Consider the following 16,575-nt stretch of genomic DNA (forward strand, 5'->3'; position numbering starts at 1 on the left):
TGCCCCTCGCTGGCCTGCTGCCCAGAAGCCCAGTGCCGGCAGGGAAGGGAGGGGTTGGCCGGGGTGCTGCTGCTGGTCTTGATGAGCCCAAGGTGGGCTTTGGCAAAAGAAGGCATCTCTTTGAGGAGCTTGCCATCCCCCCGATCGCAGCTCCCCTAGCCAAGGCTCGATACCCTCTCCAGCTCATTTGTATCTTCATAAAAACGGGCAGACGAGTCAGCAGGAGTGGGGCCGGGGGCTTCCCAGTGAGCCTATGTTGGAACCGGGGCTCTCGTGCCAGGGTCTCTGACCGCTCGAACAGGGATGAGGACCATCTCCAGAGGGGCAGCCAGCCGCCACAGCCACATTGGCCTCTTCCATAGCAAGCACAGCAAGGGCCTTAGAGCACCTTGAAGCCTAACTCCTGGGTGATGGCCTAGCTTTCGAGAGCTCGTTCCGCCGCTGCGTTAGTCTGTCGCGAGGCACTGCAGGATACCTGGCTGGGTGCCGGTGGTGTGCCTGTCTCTCCCACGTGGGGACTGCCTCCCTCCCTCTAGCACGTGCAGTAGACAGAGGAAGGCGATGCACGGGCAAGCCCAGGCAGGCTTGGCTCCACACCAGCCCCGAAACGCTCTGGGCATGCGCACCAGCCCGGGCTAGCCTCCCTCACAGGGTTGTGGCGAGGATAAAGACGATAAGAACGGGAAGGCACTTTGTACAATGCACTGGTCCGCTGTGAAATGCTCTGGAGGGCCAGAGGAGTGGCCATGTCAGGAGAAACACGGAAGTGAGGAGGGTAGGATGACCTGAGCGAATGAGGCCATGAATCATCCCTCTGTTCTTGTCCTATGCGGGCAGAAGGAAACACAGTCAACTGAATAGGCAGCAGGTGTGTAAAACCAGTCGGGACTTCTTTTCCACGCCCGCCAACAACATGGAGAAGAGAGAAAGACAAACCCGTCAGGGTAAATGGCGCAGTAGCTGGACAGCCAAAAGGGCATTTCCAGGGAAAACATAACCGGGAGCGCACAGAAATCAGCGGGCGCAAAACACAAATGCACGAGCAACCCAACGGGTGGCACCTGCCGCCAGAAGTTAGGAACAATGAGGGGGAAAGAGTCTTTGCATGCTGGCGGAAGATGAGTGAAGTGGGGGCATCTCTCTTCAGAGGGATAGGGCTTGCCTTCAGGAATCCAGAAGGAAATCCACATTGCTCAGGGCCTTCCCTGCACCCGTTTTCACCAAGACAATCCCCTGATTTTGAGGAGAAGGTGAGCAAAACGGAAGCAGATGGGATGGGGCCAGGGGAGATGAGGGAGGCCCAGGGGCAAGGTGCAGCTGGATCTGGCAGCCTCTTGCCTTGATTGGCTCGCCCACCCTCTGGTGCACGGCTTGGGAAGAGGTTTAATGCCAAGGCCAGGCCTGGCCCCCACAGTGAGCGGGGCCATTGGTGGCCCTCCAGGTGTTTTAGCCTGCAACTCCCATCATCCCTCACAATGATTCTATGATTCATTCCAACTGCTCAGGATGGGGGGAAAATTGCACAAAAGCCGGGAAACCACCAGACGCTCAGTGGGGGGGGGGGATGTCCCAGAGTGCCGGACTTGGCCCCAGGAGGGCTGGGTTTGGCCTGTGGGCCCTGCGTAATCTAGCCAAATGCTTACGCTTGACTGGCAGCGATTCCCAGGCCTTGGGTGAAGGGAGCTCCCCCGCCCCTAGAATCATAGAATAGTAGGGTTGGAAGGGGCCTACAGGGCCATCGAGTCCAACCCCCTGCTCAATGCAGGAATCCAAGTCAGAGCATCCCTGAGAGATGGCTGTCCAGCCTCATCTTGAATGCCTCCAGTGTGGGAGAGCCCACCACCTCCCTAGGGAATTGGTTCCACTGTCGTATTGCTCTAACAGTCAGGATGCTTTTCCTGACGTTCAGCCGGAATCTGGCTTCCTGTAACTTGAGCCCATTATTCCGTGTCCTGCACTCTGGGATGATCAAGAAGTTACCTGATCTCTTGCAACCTGATAACCTTTGAACTGGGCTTGGTCGCGACTGAACCTGCACCCTTCTGGATAGATGGCATGTGCTTTGCCACTGAGCTGCAGTGGAAAGGATCCAAGGCCTCATCTGCCCATTTTCTTGACCCATCATGAGCTGAGGAACCAAAGCACATCGTAAGTAGGACACACAGCTAGACCGGCCTCATTCCTTCCACTTACATAGTGATGACTTCACTCATTCATGGCTCAGGGAGACTTCAGAGGATTAGCACCTTGAAAACAATGCAGTGATTACTCGAAGCCAACATGGATCCTGCCAGACGAATCTGATCTCATTTTTGGATCAAGTCACCTGCCTTGATTACCGTGGCAATGCTGTGGACATCATATACCTCGACTTCAGCAAAGCTTTTGACAAATTGCCCCGTGATATCCTGATGAGCAAAGTAGCTCAAAGTGGGCTAGAGGAAACAACAATCCAGTGGATCCACAGTTGGCTACAGAATTGGACTCAAAGAGTGCTTATCAATGGGATCTTCTCAAACTGGGGAGAGGTAATGAGCGGGGTACCACAGGGCTCAGCCCTGGGCCCAGTGCTCTTCAACGTTTATATTAATGATTTGGAGGAGAAGGTGCAGGGAATACTGATCAAATTTGCAGATGACACAAAATTGGGCAGGATAGCTAATACTTTGGAAGACAGAAACAAAATTCAAAGTGATCTGGATAGACTGGAGCGCTGGGCAGAAAACAACAGAATGACATTGAATAGGGAGAAATGCCAAGTTCTGCACCTAGGAAAAAGACACCAAATGCACAGTTACAAGATGGAGGATACGTGGCTCAACAGCACTACAAGCGAGAAGCATCTTGGAATTGTTGTTGATCACAAGGTGAATATGAGCCAACAATGTGATGTGGCTGCAAAAAAAGGCAAATGCTCTTTTGGGAGGAACAGAACAGGAGGAACAGAAAGGGTGGTGGGGTTGCACTGTATGTGAAAAATACATATCTCTGCACAAAAATACAGGAGGAGGAGCTTGGTAGCCCCATCGAGAGCATCTGGGTTGAAATAAATGGAGTAAAGAATAAAAGGAACCTGGTGGTCGGAGTCTACTACCGGCCACCCAATCAAGGAGAAGACAAGGATTAAACTTTTGAAAAGCAAATAGCCAATGTTTTAAGGAAGCATGATGTAGAAGTAATGGGGGACTTCAATTTCCCTGATATTTGTTTGGAGACACATTCTGCAAAACATGGCCCCTCCAGGAAATTCCTGACTTGTGTGGCGGATAACTTCCTCCTACAGAAAGTAGAGGAAGGAACTAGAGGATCAGCTATCCTTGACTTGATCCTAACCAACAGAGATGACTGAGTGGATAAAGTAGCAGTTACAGGAACTCTGGGGGAAAGCGACCATGTTGTACTTGAGTTCTTGGTTCTAAGGGAAGCAAAAGCCGAGTGTAGTCAAACGCGTACCCTGGATTTTAGGAAAGCTGATTTTAATAAACTCAGAACAATGATCAGTAAGGTCCCATGGCAAGCAATGCAAATGAGAAAAGGAGTCCAAGATGGGTGGGAGCTTTTAAAAAAGGAAATTCTCAAGGCACAATCACAAACAATTCCAACAAGAAGAAAAGGTGGAAGACAACAGAAGAAACCAATGTGGCTTCACAAAAAGCTTAGGGATGACCTGAAAAGAAAAAAGGACACATATAGGAAGTGGAAAGAAGGCCAAGTAACAAAGGAAGAGTACAGGCAGATAGCACAGAATTGCAGGGATGGCATCAGGAAGGCTAAAGCTGAAAATGAGGTGAGGTTAGCGAGGGAGGCTAAAAACAACAAAAAGGCTTTCTTCAGCTACGTGCATAGTAGAAGTCAGAGGAAAGAAATGGTGGTTCAGCTATTAAATAAGGATGGCAAAATGATAACAGATGCCAAAGAAAAGGCAGAGGAGCTCATTTCCTACTTTGGCTCAGTCTTCTCCCAAAAGAGGGTCTATGACCCCCCTGGCAAAGGCGAAGTACAGGCTGAAGGGGCAGGATTGCAGCTTGAGATCGATAGGCATATGGTCAAGGAACACCTAATGACTTTGAATGAGTTCAAATCTCCAGGGCCAGATGAACTGCATCCTAGAGTAATAAAGGAACCGGCAGAAGAACTCTCAGAACCGCTGTCTATTCTCTTTGAGAAATCATGGAGGACGGGGGAAGTGCCAGATGACTGGAGGAGGGCTAATGTTGTCCCTATCTTCAAAAAGGGTAAAAAGGAGGAACCTGGGAACTACAGACCAGTCAGTCTGACATCAATCCCTGGGAAAATTCTGGAGCAGATGATAAAGGAATCCTTCTGGAAGCACCTTGACAACAATGCCGTGATTACTCGAAGCCAACATGGATTTGTCAAAAACAAGTCCTGCCAGACAAATCTGATCTCATTTTTTGATCAAGTAACCTCCCTTGTAGACCATGGGAATGCTGTAGACATCATATACCTTGACTTCAGCAAAGCTTTCGACAAAGTGCCATTTGCATTCCTTATTTTGGCACGTGTAGTCTATGTAAACATTTACGTAGACTACGGCGAAAATAAGGGGAACACTATTTGCATTCCCCTTGTTTTCGCCGTAGTCTACATAAATGTTTACGTAGACTACATGTGCCAAAATAAGGAATGCAAATGGCGGCACCCATGGGCGCCGCCACTTGCGTACGCGCTTTTTTTTTTCTTTTCAAAGTCAGCCATGATAGGCTACGTAGATACATGGCTCAACCACACTACAAGCGAGAAGGATCTTGGAATTGTTGTCGATCGCAAGCTGAAGATGAGCCAACAACGTGATGTGGCTGCAAAAAAGGCCAATGCTCTTTTGGGCTGTATTCATAGAAGCATAGCTTTCAAATCCCGGGAAGTACTAGTTCCCCTCTACTCAGCACTGGTTAGGCCTCATCTGGAGTACTGTGTCCAGTTCTAGGCACCACACTTGAAGAAGGATGCAGACAAACTGGAGAGGGTTCAGAGGAGGGCAACAAAGATGATCAGGGGACTGGAAACAAAGCCTTATGAAGAGAGACTGAGAGAACTGGGCATGTTTAGCCTTGAGAAGAGAAGGCTGAGGGGAGACATGATAGCGCTCTTCAAGTCCTTGAAATGTTGTCCCAGAGAGGAAGGCCAGGATCTCTTCTTGATCATCCCAGAGTGCAGGACACGGAATCATGGGCTCAAGTTACAGGAAGCCAGATTCCGGCCGAACATCAGGAAAAACTTCCTGAGTGTCAGAGCAATACGGCAATGGAACCAATTACCTGGGGAGGTGGTGGGCTCTCCCACACTGGAGGCCTTCAAGACGAGGCTGGACGGCCACCTGTCAGGGATGCTCTGACTTGGATTCCTGCATTGAGCAGGGGGTTGGACTCGATGGCCTTGTAGGCCCCTTCCAACCCTACTACTATTCTATGATTCTATGAATGGCATCTACCGGGCAACATGAACTGCTGAAAGAATCAAAGAGTTTTGGTGTCACTTTCTGAAAGCATGAGAAGGAAACTAGGAGGTGCGCTGCAAGGTCAGTTTTAGTCCATCCAAATGAGTGGCCTGCTATGAGGAGGCAGTCGGTTCGTCTTCTTCTGGTGCACCCTTTTCGCGGTCTGGTGGCTTAGCGTGGTTCCCTCGAAGTCCGACGTTGTCTACTTCAGGTCCCCCTGTGCCTTGTCCAGGGGGCGTGTGGCTTGGTCTTGGGATGTCAGCTACCTTGGGCTCCCCCCTTCTGGGTCAGGGGAGTCCCTTTCGTTGGCTAGCAGGTGGGCTAGCAAGTTCTCATCTAGCGCCTCGACTCTTGGTACCCGGGCACAGTGTGTGTTATGGGTCCTTGCCAGCAACCTTCAGAGTAGTATGGGTAGTTAATAGCACGACATGCGGCCCAGTCCATCGTCCTTTCAAGCCGCTTGCGGTCCAAGCTCGAATGTAGACTTCTTCTCCTGGCTGGAACCGGTGAGCTGGCACGTTTAATGGCAGGTCCTGGTTTGCAGACACATGTTCGAGGAGGTGGAAAAACTGGGCCTGTAACTGGGTTACATAAGAGTTCTTCATCTTATGAAGAACTTGAGCAAGAGGCTGAAAGTCAGTCAAACAGAGGCGGTGAAACCCAGGCCGACAACAAGAAGAAGAGAAGAGTGGTAGTAGTGGGAGTCTCCTTGCTGCGTGGGATCGAGACCCAAGTATGTCGTGAAGACCCATGGACTCGCCAGGTATGTTGTCTCCCGGGAGGACGGACTGGAGACGTGACTGAAAGGTTGCCTGCACTCATAAAGCCCACTGACAGGTATCCCTTTCTTCTCATCCATGTGGGAACAAATGATACCGCCAAGCGGAGCTATGAAGAAATCACGTCTGACTTTGAAGCTTTGGGAAGGAAGCTCAAGAACTTTGGGGCCCAGATAGTTTTCTCATCCTTCCTTCCAGTAGTCAGAAGAGGGATAGAAAGGGAACGAAAAATACTCCGGGTGAATGACTGGCTACGAAGGTGGTGCCGATGAGAGAGATTTGGATTCTGGGACCACGGGCTATACTTCCTGGAAGATGGGCTGTTGGCAAGGGACGGGTTGCACCTCACAAAGGATGGGAAGAATGTGTTTGGCCACAGCGTGAAGAACTTCATCAGGAGGGCTTTAAATTGAATCCTACGGGGAAGGGAGATGTAAAGTTGGGGGTAACAATGGACGCAGGCTCATGCACTGCAACGGAGAGAACAGCTCTAATAGCACACAATAATAGCCTTCAGACACATGTAGGAAGAAAGCCAGACTATGAAGCACATGGTCTTCAATGTCTATAAACTAATGCCCAGAGTATGGGAAACAAACAGAACAAACTTCAACTCTTTATACAGGAGGATGTCAGGGTGGACACTAAGCCCATAGAATCCCAGAGTAGTTCTGATTCTGAGGAAGAGCAGCTGCTCCTGGGAGAGGAGCGCGCTCATCCTTCCCAGGGCCAACAGCTGGCAAGGATTCCTCCCACCAGCATTCCTAGCATAGATAGCAGTCCCGGGAGTGAGAGAGCGCGGGAAGCAGATTTGCTGGACGCGTGACGCCGACGCAGGGAGCGGCGCCAAATGGAGGGCGCGGAAAGGAGGCGTAGTGCCTGGTTGGCGCGCAAACAACGGTTGCGCCCAGAGGATCCAAGGGAAAAGGGGAGGGACTCTCCTTAGCCCATAAGTTCAGGGTCTCCCAGTGATTCTCCTTCAAACGGGGACCAACTGTTCCAACTTAGGGCATAGGTACTCTGCTGCTCATATCTAGTTGCTAACAGTAGAGTTGTTAAGTTGTAAAAGAAGAATAAAGCTGAATAAAGAAGAATAAATGCAGACAACGCAGACAAACTGGAGAGGGTTCAGAGGGGGGCAACAAAGATGATCAGGGGACTGGAAACAAAGCCCTATGAAGACTTGCAGCAAGCCCTGCTCTGACTTGGATTCCTGCATTGAGCAGGGGGTTGGACTCGATGGCCTTGTAGGCCCCTTCCAACCCTACTATTCTATGATTCTATGATCTCTCCCCCCTCCCCGCCCCAGCAACGAAACATGTGGGGTCCCATATTCTCTAGCTACGGGTGGTGGTCTCTCATACAAAATTTCACATGGGGACAGTCCTAGTGGCTGCCTAGGGGCCGTTCAAACCGAGTACAAGCCAAAGGAAGAGCTGTCACCCAAGTGAGTTGACCTGTTATACAAATCTTTTTCTTTGCTGCTGTCAAAAACCCTTGTTCTTTCTACAAGGGGCAAACAGTGTGGCAGATTTTAGTAGTTCCACTTCTCTTGAATCTTCAGCCCAGTATGTTAAAGGAATGACCCGGAGGGCTTCTCGGAGCGAGGAACATTTTGGTTCTACTCCTTCAGTCAGAGTCATCAAATGAGTTGATAGCAGCGAAACTCACAAGTTGTCATGATCACATTTGATTTCAGCGTGAAATTTCTTTAACAAATCTCTCTTTAATAGATTTACAGAACTATGATCCCTTAGTATAAAAGCATGGTCTGTTTTTTAAAAAGGGCCCTACAGACACCATGACTTCTTTACTAAGGGGTTGATAATTTGGGAGCCCATCAGTACCCATCACCCGCTCTCGGCGTCCCAAGAGGGGAAGTTTAGATGAATTTTAACATTGAAAATGTGGCGCCAGTATCTATGAGGCATAGAAATGTCTCTCCATTCACTTTCAGATTCATAAAAGGACTAGAAGTTTTCAATTCCCAGCTATTTGGAGTGTCAGTTGATTCACCAGAAGTATTTACATATATATCTCCCTTGCACCTTCATAGTGCACTTTCATAGAATCATAGAATAGTAGGGTTGGAAGGGGCCTACAAGGCCATCGAGTCCAACCCCCTGCTCAATGCAGGAATCCAAGTCAGAGCATCCCTGACAGATGGCTGTCCAGCCTCGTCTTGAAGGCCTCCAGTGTGGGAGAGCCCACCACCTCCCCAGGTAATCGGTTCCATTGTCGTATTGCTCTTACAGTCAGGAAGTTTTTCCTGATGTTCAGCCGGAATCTGGCTGAACAGATTCAGCCAGATTCAGGGAGCTTTCCATAGCTCCCATCTCTGCCCCTTGGTATCCACCTACATTCTGTCTTTCTCGGGGCCAGTAGGGGCATTCCTTTTTCCAATGGCCTGGATTCTTACAATAATTAGAGATGTCTCGTCCATCTACGTTTTGCTGAGACCCAGCACCAGATTGCACATTGGAAAAATGGCCTCAACCGCGTCCCCTGCCATGGCCTCGGAAGTCTGGGCCACCCAAGGCAGCAGCCAATATTTTGACGCTTGTTCCTTTTCCCTCTCCTTTTCTTTTGCCTCTCTGCCATTAAAAACATGACTTGCAGTACTTAAAACCTTATCCACCGTTTCACCTTGCCATCGTGGGGCATGTTTGGTAAAATATTCCTTAATATCAGGTGTGCTCTGATCCACAAACATACCAACAATCAAAGCCTTATTCTCTTCAACCATCAATGCCTCCGCCATACATTTTTATGGCCTGACCCAATCGAGTGAAAAAGTCCACTGGACTCTCCAAAGGCGTTTGTTGAACCGCCTTTATCTTTGACCAATTCACTGTCTTCTGTCCCATCTGACACAATATTCTCATCATAGACCCTTGATATGTTGACAAATTTCTCCGCCCATTCTGCAATCTATAATCCTAAGTAGGCTCACTATTGGGCCATTGATTCAAACCATCGATTGGGGTGGCATGCGATGCTTCCTCCAAACGCTGCCTCAATTCAGAGAAATGAACCACGGTTGAGAGAGCTTCCATCAACTGGTGGCAATCCAATACCACGGGATTATAGGTTTGCAGAATAGCTCTCACTTTTTGCAAAAAGCCTTCTGAATCTGTTTTTATATTAGGAGTTTTATCTTGACAAAGGACAATATCCGCCGGATTAAATGGGACATGTTGACTGGTGGCCACAGTGTGAATCTCGGCTGGGACAGCCAGGGGCACATTATTGGGGCCAGCCGGAGTACCCAGGACAACCACCAAATAATTGGTTACCAAGAGGGGGTAGAGTCCTTCCTCTGGACCACTGAGATATGGGGGCGGACTTGATGGCGCCGGTAAAGGAGTCTTAGAGATTTACCCAAATTCCACTTCTGTACATCGTTTTTGTCTTTTATAAGCCTCATTTGCCCACAGATACCAGTAATCCATTTGTCCTGGATATTTATCTTCCAGGACTAGTCTCAAATCTCCCAAAATGGATTGATTAAAGGATCCTATGTTTGGCCAAGTATGTGATGTCACTGGCCATTCTTCACTACACAAAATGCACATGCGCTTCTTTGACAAACCAGCAGTACCAGATAAGAGTATTCCATATTCTCATCATTACATCCAAAGGCGACCCCGAAGGGGTGCTACATTTGTTCCCCATTGCTCAGGTTAATAATTCCCAATACACGTATTTCAATCACAATACGAATGACAATTAGGATTATTAATAGGAATACTCACGGAGGCGCCAATCTGAACAGAATCCACTTACCCTTTAGGACCTGGCCTTACCGAAGTCCCTCTGTCCCTCAAACTTCTCCAACTAACCCTCAGGTGAACTCACCTAGTGCCAGCTAGGACTTTGATGGAGCTCAGAGACAGAAGAACGACGAGCTGACCAGTCCTGCCGCGGTCACCAATTGTCGTAAAAGGGGCAAAAGGCCCCTCGGTATTTGTTGGCCAGCTGATGGTCCAACAGACCAACTAGACATGGGTAAGCTTCTGGATCAAAAACGCGTTTATTTGCTCAAGCAAAGGCAGAAGTTCTCAAAGAGAAAATCAGCCCTGAATATGGGGCGGTTTACACCTTTATACTGCGCAGTAAACAAGTCACCTTAGGATGGAAGCTCAGTTTCTAGGCAGTTAACAAGTCACTTAAGCATAACACTTCTTAGAAAAGCTTCGAACTGTTGGGGCACTCTCTGGCACATAAACAATCCCATCAGCCTTAGCTAAGGTTATACAGCGAACAAACATGGAATCACTTTGGTCAAGCTAGAAATCGCTTTGATCAAGTTAGTGGTCGATTTTGGCAACAGTTCTGCTCAGTAGCAAATTCCATAGCTTGGTTATGCTGTGTGAAGAAGACCTTCCTTTTATCTGAGTCAGAAGGGCCCATTCTTTAAGAAGTCCTTAGTACACCATTCAGAATGAGTTCCTGCCTCTGCCTCCCACCCCCAGGTTGCTGCACCCTGCTGGTCCTGCGCATCAGTTTGCACTTCAAAGCCCTTTCAAGAGAACAGAACAGCATCCTGTGCTTCTTTTTAGGCAAAGAACAAGAACGTACCAAAGCTTTCCCCAGAGGAGGGGCTCTCAATAAGAAATGTGTGTGAGAGAAAGACACACAGAGAGATTCTATTCTAACCCCTTCCCAGATTATTCCATGATTTCCTGTAACAAACTTCTTGATTGTTTATTACACAAATTAGATACAAAGGTCTGTGTGATTGAGGGGTGTGTGACTGAGATGGAAAGCAAGGGATTCTTTGCTAGCGACAAACCCTAAATGTTTTTTTGTTGAGAGCAGCCAGTGCAGAGACCGTCTTCACCAACTCCCAGGAGGTTGTTAATGGGGAGGTGAGATTGCCCCCTGCCGCCTTTTAGCCCTGCCTCTGGATTCCCTTGGCTTGCAAAAGGAGGCCGGTGTTCAGAAGCTGAAGGCCAGTGTAGCGTGAAACTCTCTCCTGCATTGCTCTGTGGCATTGCTTCATGGGCTGCAACAGAGATGGTCAGAAGCCAGCCCCATCCTGGACCTTTCAGAACTCAGCCACGCATTTATATTTATGTATTTATTAAATTTATATCCCACCTTTCTACCAAAAATGGTGCTAAAGGCAGCTAACAATAATAAGATACAGATTAAAAACAAACTCTTAATTAAAATATAACATTAAAAACAAATCAATTAAAACAATTAAAAATGTGACAATAAAATAAATAGCCCCTGACCAGTTGAAAACCCCTTTAGCAGCAGACCAGCTCACGTGCCAAAGGCCAGAATAAAAATGCATCTGCCTGTCTGCAGGAAGTCACAGAGAGGCGACCAACCTGGCCTCCCTCAGCCGGGAGTGCCAGAGCCTAGGAGCAGCCGCCAAGGAGGCCCTCGTTCATGTCCCTACCAAACGTGCATCCGGTGTTGGTGTGACCGAGAGGAGGGCCTCCCCCAAACATCTTAAAAACTGGGCAGGATCATATGGGAGAATACAGCATTTCAGATATCCCGGTGCTCCCTATAACCAGCTCCAGTCAACAGTCCAGCCACAGCATTCTGGTCCAGCTGAAATTTCTGAAAACATTTAAAAGGCAGCCTCATCTAGAGCACGTTACCATAGTCCAAATGGCATGTAACGAAGGCATGTGTGCCCGTGGCCAGGTCCAATGTCTCCAGGAATGGGTGCAGTTGACTCACGAGCCTCAACTGTGCAGTTGCACTCCTGGCCACACTAAGACCTGGGCATCCAGGCTCAAGGCTGAATCCAGCAGTACACCTAAACTGTGGACCTGATCCTTCAGGGGGAGCATGACCCCACCCAGCACAGATGGAGCCCTATTCCCTGACCTGCTTTCAGCTAATCAGGTGTGCCTCTGTCATGTCTGGATTAAACTTCAATTTGTTCACCCTCATCCAGTCCACTCCTGACCTCAGACACAGATTTAGAACTAGAGGAGATTTCTTGGATTTAGACGGAAAGGAGAAATAGAGCTGGGTGTCATCAGCATACTGGTGGCACCAAACCCCAAACTTCTGGACAACCTCTCCCAGCGGCTTCATGTATAGGTCAAATACTTTGCTGCCTTCATTGCACCTTCAGGTAGCCTTCCAGCAGAGCTTTTCCGAGTCGTCTGGGGCTTGTCATCTTCCCCAGTCAATCCTATCTTGGAGCCCTCTAAAGCCTGCTGCTTTGTGAGGCACTTTGAGGATAACATCGCTCGGCTTCATGCCAACCTGAACTCTGCTTTGGTACAGTATCTGGTGAAGTGTTCACTGCACCGCATCGTTCAGCTGTATGGGGTCAGTTTCAGTTTTTGAGGCCTGAGGATGTAGACACGACATTTGTAGCTGTTCAGCCTAGGAGCTGTTCTCTTGCACCTTGCCCGTCCTGGCTTATTCGAGCTAGTCAGGAGGGGCTGGCTGAGTGGATCCAGGGAATGGCAAATGTGTCTCTGTGTGATGGAGTGGTCCCGCTGCCTCAGAGGAGGAGGTGTGCATCCACTCCTGAAAAAGCCTTCCGTGGATCCAGAGGTTTATGCCAAGTACTGCCCAGTCAGTAATACCCTTTTCCGGGCAAGGCGCTTGAGAGGGTGGTGAGTGGGCAAGTGCAGACGTTCTTGAAGGACACGGATTATCTTGACTCATTTCACGCCAGGTTCAGGCCTGGCTTGGGGACAGAATTGGCTTGGTTGCCCTGATGGATAAGCTCTCTTGGGAGGGAGGCAGAGGGAGTATGATTCTGTTGATCCCACTTGATCTCTCAGGGGCTTTTGGTGCTATCGACTGTGCTGTTCTTCTGGATGGTCTCCATGAGCTGGGAACTGGAGCACTGTGCTCAGTGGTTCTGCTTCTACTTGCAGGGACAGTCCCAGAAAGTAGCGTTGGGGGATGGTACCTCCTCACCGCCCTGGCAATTATGCTGCAGAGTGCCATGGGGCACCATCTTGTCCCCCATGCTATTTAACATCTGTATGAAGCTGCTTGGGGGGTCAATAGGGGTTTGGGGGCTCTATTTCTCTGTAACAACTGAATCAGGAGAGGCTGTGTATAGGCATGTTTTGGACCAGTGCCTAGACACAGTGATGGGTTGGATGAGGCCCAACAAACTGAATCATGACAAGATGGGGATTGGGGGGGCAGTTCCCAGGTGTTCCCAGATATGGGAATGGGGTGGTCTGCCTATTCTAGACAGGGTTGCACTCCCTTAGAAAAAACAGGTACGTAGTTTGGGGTGCTCCTGGATTCATCATTGTCATTAGAGGCCCAAGTGGATTACACACATCCCGTGTGGATTACTGCAATGCGCTCTACCATGGGGCTGCCTATGAAGAGTGTTTGGAAACTGCAGCTGGTCCAAAGAGCTGCTGCCAGACCGTTGACTGGGGCTGGCTACAGGGAGCATACAACTGCCTTGTTAAAACAGCTTCACTGGCTCCCAGTCTGTTTCCAGGCACGATTCAAAGTGCTGAATATGACCTATAAAGCCCTATACAGCTCCAGTCCAGGTTATCTGAAAGACCGTATCCTCCTTTATGAACCTGCCCATGTCCTGAGATCTTCTGGGGAGGCCCTTCTCTTGGCCCCACCACTGCCACAGGCATGTTTCAGAATACTTTTTATTTATTTTTGTCTTTATAAATGAAATAAACAATACCAACAACCTGATCAATAACTACAAGTTCCTAACAATACAATACTCTTAGGAGGACTCAACAATACCGAAAAGAAGAAGAAAGGGGGGGAAAGAAAGGAAAAGGAAAAAGAATTTCCCCCCTTCTTTTTTAAAGGGTTAAATTTAAACTCCAATACATACGGGCTTCATATCTCATTCTAATTTAGGAACTATACCTATAACATTAGCAATATTACAATTTGATAATCAACCTTACAGTTCAATATCATATCATCAGTCTTATAGCAAGGAAGCAGACCTACAATTCATTCCCAGCAACGATATATTGCCCTTAAGTTAGAATATAATAGTAATAATAAAGCTTAACAGTTTAACCAACCAAAAATCTTACTTAGTAGCCTTATAGTAATGATGATAATAGTAATAATAATACTAATAATAACAGCAAAAAAGAGAGATGAAATAATAACGTTAGATAATAATAAAGCTTGAAAGCAACCTTGCAACAGTCAGTAATATATTTTATACTAGATATATAAATGAGTGTGCACAATGCACCCTCAAACAATATATTTAAATACGGCAAATCATAACGAGAATTTAAAGAAAAATAAAAAAGAAGAATGAAAGACAGCAAACAGTATGTGGAATCATAGAATAGTAGGGTTGGAAGGAGCCTACAAGGCCATGGAGTCCAACCCCCTGCTCAGTGCAGGAATCCAAGTCAGAGCATCCCTGACAGGAATGGTGTCAGGAAGGCTAAAGTTGAGAATAAGCTGAGGTTAGCGAGGGATGCTAAAAACAACAAAAAGGCTTTCTTCAGCTACGTGCATAGTAAAAGGCAGAGGAAAGAAATGGTTGTTCAGCCATTTCAGCCAATAAGGATGGCAAAACGATAACAGATGACAAAGACAAGGCAGAGGTGCTCAATTTTTCACATACAGTGCAACCCCACCTCCCTTTCTGTTCCCCCTGTTCTTTTGGAACAAGTTATATCCTTCAATTGCTGTATTCCAGTCATGAGAGTCATCCCACCAAGTCTCAGTTATACCTATCAAGTCATAATTTCCCTCTTGTATTAAGAGTTCAAGTTCATTCTGTTTGTTTCCCATACTCTGGGCATTAGTATATAGACATCGAAGACCGCGTGCTTCATAGTCTGGCTTTCTTCCTACATGTGACTGAAGACTATTATTGGGCGCTATCAGAGCTGTTCTCTCCGTTGCAGTGTATAATCAGTTATCTCTGACCTAGCCTGAATCATGCAGACTAAACATAAAGAATTAACAAAACTTGTTTAAAGATTCCAGTTCATGGGGCTGGAACAGAAGTCTCACGCATTTTTACGTTCAGCCATGCCTCCGCCATTTCATGATTTAGGAACTTCTTCATCTGACCTTCAGAAACAATGCACAATGTAGCAGGCTATTTTAAGTGATACTGTAATTTCATTTGTTTTGCCATATTTTTCGCCTTGATGAATTGCCTTCTTTTATCAGCCACCTCTTTGATGTAATCCGGAAATAACATTACTTGTTTCCAAAAAAGATTTTCACCCTCTCTTGCCATACGCAGGATATAATTCTTTGTGGAGATTCTTGCAAATTGGACTATAATTGTATAGCCAGTCCGTTTAGCATTTGGCACACTAAATGCCTGCTCAATATCAAATAAATAATCAGATGGCACAGGGAGTATCTCATGCAAAAACATGTCTACAAAGATATGAAAATTTACATCTCTAGGCAGGTTTTTAATAACAATAATACGTACACTGGATCTGTGCATGAAGGCCTCCAGTTGGGAAATTCTGGCAGGGAAATTTTTGAAAAAAACTTGTTTCGTAGTTTCATTCGTTGTCAGCCTATCTTGCAGCTTCTTAACCTTTGTCTCCATTTTTTGCCAAGAAGTGTTAATTAAATCCACAGCCTCTTGCAGGGCGGTGATTGAATTTTGAATTGAATCCAACCTCTTAGATTGCTCAGCAAATTGCGAAGATAAAGTTTTTATCAAAGTAAATAATTCCCATATATCTTCAGTTCTCAGAGCCTTTGCCAAGGGAGGTACGGGGGGAGTGGGTGGTGATGCAATTCCTTTCTTTCTCCTCGCTGTAGCTATGTTTCTCTTCAAACAAAACTTGCAGGTCCTCAGATATTCTCAAATATTGTTGGTATTTCTTAAACCATCCCTCAGATGTTGTTGATATTTCTTAATCCATATATTACAGTGGAACCCGTCAGCCCTGTTTTCTCCTATTAGATAGGAGTTTCAGAACAGCTTTTTGCGATGTTTACACTCTGGGAGGGTAGTCTTGGAATCCAGCCCCCCCGCCCCGCTGCCTCGCAGAGAGTACTTTTCTCCAAGATCTTATCCAGATGCTGCCTTGCCCGCCCTTAATTCCAGGGGGGAGATGAAAAGGTTTTTCAACCTTTTAAAAAGCTGTTTGAGATAGCATCCTGCGGAGGCTGCTGCAAGGGCGACATTGGTTCCAACTGGAAGTGTCATAGGCATGTTTGGTGGGACCCTGGGAGAGGGCCTTCTTAGTGGCTGCCCCACAGCTGTGGAATGCCCTTCCCAGGAGGCTAGGATGGTTCCCTCCTTGATGTGTTTCCAGAGGCAGGCTAAAACATTCTTATTCCAGCAGGCCCTTGGGACATAGTTGGAACCTGGGGGTAAGCTGCTAAAATGCTGTTTTAAAA

At 47.5% G+C, this 16,575-nt stretch overlaps 1 protein-coding gene across 5 annotated transcripts in view; it reads left to right on the forward strand.

The window, feature by feature from the left end:
- Positions 1-16,575, forward strand: part of CA9 (carbonic anhydrase 9) — a 67,194-nt gene that overhangs the window by 18,587 nt on the left and 32,032 nt on the right. The window lies entirely within an intron of this gene.

This window comes from Heloderma suspectum, chromosome 2 (genome assembly GCF_057233095.1).
Source record: "Heloderma suspectum isolate Gila_16-S chromosome 2, 16-S_ref, whole genome shotgun sequence".
NCBI classification, from domain to species: domain Eukaryota; kingdom Metazoa; phylum Chordata; class Lepidosauria; order Squamata; family Helodermatidae; genus Heloderma; species Heloderma suspectum.